Genomic DNA, 8,459 nt, shown 5'->3' on the forward strand with positions numbered 1-8,459 from the left:
CACACACAGTCACAGTGTCACCATGGCTGTGACACACACACACACACGGTGTCACCATGGCTGTGGCTGTGACAGACACACAGACACACACAGAGTGCCACCATGGTGGTGACACACACTGTCACCATGGCTGTGACACACACACACGCACACACACACACAGAGTCACCATGGCAGTGTCACATGCACACACACGGTGTCACCATGGCAGTGACACACACACACACAGAGTGTCACCATGGCAGTGCCATACACACACACATGGTGTCACCATGGCAGTGCCATACACACGCACAGTGTCACCATGGCAGTGCCATACACACACACACGGTGTCACCATGGCTGTGACACACACACACACACACAGACACACACACACACACTGTCACCATGGTGGTGTCACACACAAACACTCACACACACGGTGTCACCATGGCAGTGTCACACCCACACCCACACACACAGAGTCACCATGGCAGTGCCATACACACACGTGATGTCACCATGGTGGTGTCACACACACACACGGTGTCACCATGGCAGTGCCATACACACACACACGGTGTCACCATGGTGGTGTCACACACACGGTGTCACCATGGCAGTGCCATACACACACACACGGTGTCACCATGGTGGTGTCACACACACGGTGTCACCATGGCAGTGTCACACGTGCGCACACACACACACGGTGTCACCATGGCAGTGCCATACACACACACACGGTGTCACCATGGTGGTGTCACACACACACACGGTGTCACCATGGCAGTGCCACACGCACCCCAGCACACAGTCCGGGATGGATGCACCAGCCCCACCGCTGCCCCGGGCCTCCCGTGTCCCCCACCCCGCACCGGCCGGGGCTGAGCTGTGCCGGAGCTGCCGGTGAAATGTCAGTGGGCAATTTTCCGCTCCTCTCCTCCTCCACATCTCCTTTTGTTCGTGCGCTGGGAAGCAGAGCGTGATCCCTGCCTGGGTCCTGGCTGGGGTGGGAGGTGCAGGATGTGGCCCCAGGCTCGTGGTGCTGGGCACGCACTGACCCGTGCCCCATGCTTGCCACGCTTGGCACCACCGGTGTCACCACTAAACAGAATTTGGAAGAAAAAGAGTCCTCTTACTTCTATGAATTCTTATAAATTATAGGGAGATGAGAATATTTTAATATCAACCAGAGTGTTTCAAGTACAAAGAGCTGTTCTGAAAATGTATTGAATATTTTTCCACTGATGTTTAGTGTCTGTAAGATTCCTCAGGGAGTTTACAACAAGTGGAATACTTAAGGATATAGTGCCATAGGTTCTTTCAGTATTTTCTTTTCAAGGAAAGTAACCTCTGAATTATCTAGGAAGTACATGAACAACATGAAAGGAAGATTATGCACAGAAAGAAAAAAATATGCAGAGAATTCAATTATGCAAAAAAAGTGATGTGCTTTGCTTAATTCCCCAAACACATCCCACGCAGTAGTCACAGCAGCAGCCCTCAGTGCATGCAGACGAGGTTTCCAGGTCACCCTCCCTGCCTCTTTCTGATCATTCCTTGTTCCCACTGCTCTGTATTGTGGGGTTGACAGGATCAGTGTTCGTTTATGTCCTTCTCCTGTGCTGTGCCGGGGCACCCAGTGGGACCCAGCTCTGGAGAGACTCCGGGTGGAAAATCATTTCTTGAGCTCTGGCTCTGGGGATCCAGGGCAGATGGGTCTCAAGCCCCTGGATAGGAGGGGAGGCTCTGGGGGTTCCCTATCCAGCTTCCCTGTCCTTATTTCCAGCACTGAGGCACTTCCCAAACCTGCCATAGCCAATTTGGAAGGTTTATTTTCCAGCAGACAGTGCAGAGCCGGCTCCCAGCCTCCAGCACATCCCCGTGTGGCGCAGCTGAGGAGCTGCTCTGGCTTTTGGGGACCCTGGTACCCCCGACTGCCCTCCCTGCTCTTGGCACGGCACCGCACTGTGCACCCCTGGGATTACTCTGCGAGGATGGGCAGGCCCTGGCACAGGGTGCCCAGAGAATCTGTGGCTGCCCCATCCCTGGAAGTGCCCAAAGCCAGGTTGGATGGGGCTTGGAGCAACCTGGGCTGGTGGAAGGTGTCCCTGCCCATGGCAGGGGGTGGAATGAGATGAGGTTTAAGCTCCCTTCTAACCCAATCCAGCCTGTGATTCCATGATTCCACGAACTTCTGCCAAAGGAGGGACCCTGCGGAGCCTGGCGGGCCCCCACCTTCCCAGGCAGACTTCTCCTGCCCCTCTGCCACTGCCCACTGGCAACCAGCACTGAGTAATTCCCTCTTGGCAGCGCTGAGGCTGCTTTGCTCCGAGTTCATTACTCTGCAGACACTGCCACTCGCAGCCCTGCGGTGGCACAGCCTCTGCTCCTCCAGCGAGGTGACCCGGCCGTGCCACACGCTGGGGACCGGGGAGCGTCCCCCGGGCTGCGGGAGGCGGCTGCAGCGCGGTTCTGCCCCGGGGCAGGGCTGCACCCTCTCACTGCTGCCCGGAGCATCCCAAAATTGTGGGTGCATCCCTAAAAAGATGAGCAGGGTGGTGGGTGAAGGGTGCGGGGCCCGGGGGGAACCAAGCCCTCTGCTGCAATTCCCAGCCTCCGCTGCCCGGCCCGGGCTGAGCTGACACAGGGACGTGTTTGTTTGTTTGTTTGTTTGTTTGTTTGTTGGCCCATTTGTTGGTACATTTGCATCGAGTCTTGGAAAAAAAGATAAAGTATCTTCTCCAAATTGAATGACATGAATTATTCCAACCGAACTCACTAATTAAGACCTCATTAGCAGCCCAAATTTGTGATAGATCAGCAGTGGACTTGGCGCAGTGGTTTAATTTAATGATTTCTTGCATTACTTTGTTAATCATCTTTAGTCTGATTTAATTTATGCCAATGTGACTATCCTAATTTCTAACTAAGGCATTGATGGCAGGGATACCACCACCACCACCACCCCCCAAGAATTCCAATCATGGATAGTGCAGGAGCAATCCGGGTTCTTATTTCCCGGGGTGGGTGGGTGGGTGTGTGGGGGGCTCCTCCTCGCTCCCAGCCTGGCCCACAGCCCCACGTCAGACACCTCTGGCCCAGCTGGGATTTCCCCCGGTGTTCTGATGGCTGAGTTAGTCCCAGAGTCCTGCAAACCTCGAGATCCTGCTGGAAGATGCCACCATTCCGGGATCGCTGTTCCGTCGGGAAGTGTCGGCACGGGCTCGGCCTCAGCAAATGCGAGAGTTTGCAGGGGAGAACATCTGCTAATGCAAAACATTTATGCCAGTCGATATAAATTTATTTAGTGCAATAAATGACATAATTGAATTTTTATCTCCTTAATATATTTCCCTAAAATAACGAAGATTTGGAGTGTCCCTGGCCCACAGATGTCTTTCATGGGGACGTATTTCCTGTACTATTACGTTTGTATAAATCTGACATTTAAACAGTTTAATAAATGAGCAGTTGTTTGACTTGTTTCACTTTCAATACATTCTGGTGGATTAATAAAATATATTTCAAAAGGAAGCTCGATAGAACGCGCTATAAAAACTCGTGATTTATTAGTGATACATTCTCTATTAGTTGGGACAGATACTCAAAATGTCATTAAGGTTAAAATAATAATCAATCAAACTAATTAGACCCTATTTTTCATATGCAAATATAATTAAGCATCCATTTCTCAATAACTTTAAAGAGAATTATTGAAGCTGCACAAAGTGTGCTGAGTCCTTACTTGAGCTAATGAAATGGCAGCGCCCTCCCTGCATATGCAAACAAAATTGATTAACTGCTCTGAGCTTGGCTTAATAACCCAGGAGGGGCTGGGGGAGCAGGGCCGAGGGCTGGGGGTGTCACTGCCCGGCCCACCCCCCAAATTCCCGCTTTCTTGGGAGCTGGGCTCAGCTGGGATGCGGGATCATGGCACGGATCCCACAGGTACCACCATCCGCAGCCCCGGCTCACCCATGTTTGCTGATGTTTTTTCACTCTGACTGGTTTTTTTTTCCAGGGAAAAAACACCATTTTGTTATGAGAAGGGTTAATAAGAGATGTTTATTTATGAACTCGGCATATTACTGTTGCATAATTTGAATACAGTGCTATGAGCTTTTTTTATTGCCTGCTATAATTTCATTTTTAAAGCTTCCCCTATGCCATACTTTACAAATGATATCGCAAACAAGAAATAAATTCTGTTTTGCAGCTGTGCTAACTATATTTACCCATGGGATACACTATTTTGTCCTTGACATAAATCCCCCGGGATTTCACTCGGAATTACTTTGGCATGCCACATTCCCTGCATCAGGGTATTGTGCACCAAGTCTATCACCGGGCTCTGGCGGAGCCGCCGGATCGCTGCGAAGAGAAAGAGCCACTTGTTTAGCATATTACCATGAAAATCAGTCAACTCGCACATTAACGATTGTCAGGGAAGCCGGGAGAGGGAAATAAGGGAAATAACTGCGGATTAAACCGGCAAGGATCCCCCAGGCAGCAGCAGGGGGGGCGGGGGGTGATGCCCTCCAGCCCAGCACATCCTGAGCATCACCTGCTGCTGTCGTGCCCAGATATCCCCGGGTTCCCCTGGTTTCCCTGTCCCTCTGCAGAGGAAAGGATCGGTCTGGCTGTAGGTGAGCCCGGTTTTAGGGTTTCTTCAGGAATTTGCAGCCCCTCGAGGTTTTTCCTGCCGCTGCCCCGCTGCAAACAGGCAGGTCCTGCCCGCCGGCCTCAAGGCTCCCTGCCAGCTCTGCTCCCGCACGGCCTGAAGGTGCTCAAGCCACCTCTGGATACGGATCCTGCGGCTAATTGGGGCCTCGTTTTCTGCAGGTGTCAGGCTCCAGGACATCAGGTTTAATGGAATTCAGCTCCCCCCGCTCCGTGGCCCCGGTGGAGGCACCGGAGCTGCCAGGGAAGGGGGTCTGTGGCTGGCACGGGGCGGGAGAGTGGCGGAGCTGACACTGTCAGCAGCTCTCCGGGGACAGGCGTATTTTTGTCGATCATGTAGCATCAGGTTCTCGTGTCACCGTGTTACGGAGCTTGATGGCACTTAATACACCATGACAAGGTGTAACATCAGAAATGGAACACAAAATGAGATCAAACGGCATCCCGGTCCCCAGAGGGCCCGATCAAATCCGAGGGATGGAAATTTGAAGGGGGAAAAAAAAATGCAAACCCTCCCCTCGGTAGAAACCTTTAGAATCCCATCAGCCTGGGCAGCCACAGCCAGGCTGGGCTCCCATGGGGAGGAGGATGTGGGACCTGTGGGGTGAAGGTCTCACCCCATCCCTGCAAGCCACAGGGCCTGAAGACCTCCCAAGAACTGGCCTTGCAGTGGGGAGCAGCTCCAGGCTCCTGCTGGAGTGGGAACACCCTCAGCTCCTGGAGTTGGGAGTCAAACCACAGCTGTGTCCCCTCACAGGGACCAGGAGGGTGACCCTGAGGAGGGGACCCCCAGAACAAAATCCTGCCCTGCTTTTCTAGGTGTCTGCAGCAAATCCAGTGGGCATTGTCCAGAGAAGGCGTTTCTTGGGAGGGACCCTGATGGCAGGTTCTGACCCTACAAACAGGTTCCTTCAGGGAAGCGGGTTGAGGACAGAACACCTCGGGATTAGATTTTAAAAAAGGACAATTTTTCGCATGTCTCAGCAATTTTGAGCAGAGGAAAGAAGCCATTTTTCAGCAAAGAAGAGCTCTTTTCATTTGGAAAATGTTAACCAGATGTTCCCAAAAAGTACATCATGGAAAGAGTGACTGAGGTCCCTGGTTGGGACTAACCCCAGCCCCAGGGAGCTGTGGTGCTGCGCTGTGGGGCTGCTCAAGCTGCAAACAAAGGCAGATGAGCTCAGGAAGGCACCAACTCCCAGTGGTCCTGGCCTGGGATGGAGGGTGGGATTGCAAACACCTGAGATTCAGGGCGGGGGGATGATTTTTTCCCTGCAAATGGCCATTGCCACCACATCAGCAAACACCTGCAGAGGAGTGTGGGTGTCCCTCCTCTCCTGAGCCCCGTTCCAGCAGAGCCTGTGGTGCTTTGGGAGCGGGGCAGCAGCGCCAGAGCCCGTTAGTGCAAATTCGGAGCAAACCCAGAGCATCCGTGCTCCGATGCTCTGCCCCTCGGATTTTTTTCCTAGTGGCAAAACCTAAATCCAGTCAGGACAAAAGGCTGAGGAAGCATCTAAACGAGAGGCTCATCACTGCACAGGGCCGTGGAGTGGGGAAATGAGGAGTTTTCAGCCTCTGGCTGCACCCAGGGCCATGAGAATCAGCAAATCGTTAATAGGGCTGAACCCCCGCGAGGGAGAAACCTGCCAGAGGAATCTCCGGTGCTGAGCCCGGCTCCTGTCAGGTCCCTGCTGGTGGCCACCAGGTCCCCTGACCCCTGCCTGCCCCAAGGGACAGCGGCACTGACCCAGAGGGCATGTTGGGGATGAGCTGAGACACAGACCGGGCAGAGGGGCTGCCAGGTTAATACTGCAGTTAATAGACTTGGTCAATTTATAGTGAGCTATTTCCCCTTTGGGTGCTCAGTCTATCCTCACCACCCATCCACATTTGCACCGTCTCTCTTCTTGTCCTCAGAGTGTCTTGCACAGGTTGCCCAGAGCAGCTGTGGCTGCCCCATCCCTGGAAGTGTCCAAGGCCAGGTTGGACAAGTTCTGCTGCTGCTGGGCAGGGTCTACTCCAAACAGCCCCAGGACCCTCCTGGCAGCATTTCTGGGGCCCATTTGCACAAGGTTTAGGAGCAGCAACACCCACCCTGCCCCAGGACAGGGGAGGGCAGTGGGGTGACCCGGGGACCTGCTGGACCCCTCAGCAGATGGTGTGACAGAGCTCCAGTTCCTGTGGGAGAGGGCCCGGGAGATGCCTGGGAGATGGATGCCTGCTGGGGCGGGCTCCCACAGTCATGTGTCTCCATTCCATCACTAATACACACAATTAATAAACTTAATTACACGTAAAATTGCAGCAGCTGAAAAATGAGTGCAATTCCTTCTCCTCCAGCTTCACACCAAGACTTCAGCGAGGACGAGGGGTGGCAAAGGTGTCGCTGCAGCCCCCTTTGTCTTCAGCAAACCTCTCCCACGGGCCCATGGCCGGGTCTACAGCACCAGCGGAGCTGCCTGGGAAGGGACATTTCTTTGTGTCTGTGATGTGCTGCTCCCGCACAAAGTGATCAATTCCTGTGTGCTGGAGGATTAAATGAGTCCATGAGGCAGAACATCGCCCTGTGCAGGCAGCGCTGATCCCTGACACCCCGCACGGATCCCGAGCTTGGGACAGGAGAGGGATGTCTGTCCTGGAGAGGGATGGGTGCGCTCAGGGACGTCGGGGCCCTGCAGGGCTCTCCCTCCAGGTGGAGCTCTGGTGGGAAGGCAAGAGAGACGCGCGGTTGTGTCACTGTCACCTCGCACAGGTGCGAGCAGCTGGCGCCAGGATGCCGGGAGGGTCCAGAGCTCTTCATGGACCAGCGTTTCCAGTTCAGCTCGTGCAGAGGAGAAGGGGTTAATGGCTCCCCTCGATGCCGCAGCACCACTGAAGTTCATTACTTTTGCTAATTGCTTTGGAGCCGGTGGTCCAGCAGCTCGCGGGAAATGCATCTCCATGCAATGGATTCATCGGCTGCTGTGACCGGCTTGCGTTGGGTGTCGGGGAAGGGGCTGCACCCCGCGCTGGCTGCGGGGCACGGACACCAGCACCTGCCACCAAACGGGGTGTCCCCGTGCCCGGCCGCGGCCACAGGGGGCTGGTGCCAACCCCAGAGGCTGCAGGGCCCTGCTGTGGGTCTGGAGCTGCCGTGTGACCACAGCCCGGGGCCACCGCGAGGGGCAAAGGGGCTCGGGAGGCAGAGACACGGCAGGGGCTGCACAGGTGAAGGCTTCCACGCCTCATGAGAAACTCCTCGAATCTTCAGAGCACGAACGTGGGTGCTGTAGGATAAATAAAACACGCCCTGTTGGTGCCGGTGACACCAGAGAAGCTTCGCTTTCCCAGGTAACGGATGTTGGCCATAAGTACTTTGCAACCATATGGTGATTATGTCTAATAAAGGACATTTTCTGTAATTAAACAGTTTTATTAAGGCATTATTAGCCCTTTAAGTTGAAAAATAGCCGAGCAGAGGTGTAACAGAGGTGCTAGCATCTGTATTGGGTGAGCAGATGGAAGGGAAGCTCCACCCTTGTGCCGGGAGGCGCGGGCGCCGCGGGGCTTGGCTGGCAGCGGTGACATGTGGCACTTTGTGTGTGCCACCGCCGGCCAGCTCCGGGCACGGCGGGTCCTGCTCGGGACCGTGCCGTGCTGGTCACCCCTGGCGTGTGAGGACACTGTCAGCTGGCACCCAGCAGGCACCCGGAGCGCAGCCGGGCCACTGCCGCACCACACCGGCAGCTCCCGCTCCCCTTCCCGTGCGGATCGGGATCATCCAGCCTGGCCTCCTGTCGGGCACTGCTGTC

This window comes from Corvus kubaryi, unplaced genomic scaffold (assembly GCF_017639235.1).
Source record: "Corvus kubaryi isolate FWS band 111438036 unplaced genomic scaffold, C.kubaryi_AGA036_p1.0 37382, whole genome shotgun sequence".
NCBI lineage: Eukaryota > Metazoa > Chordata > Aves > Passeriformes > Corvidae > Corvus > Corvus kubaryi.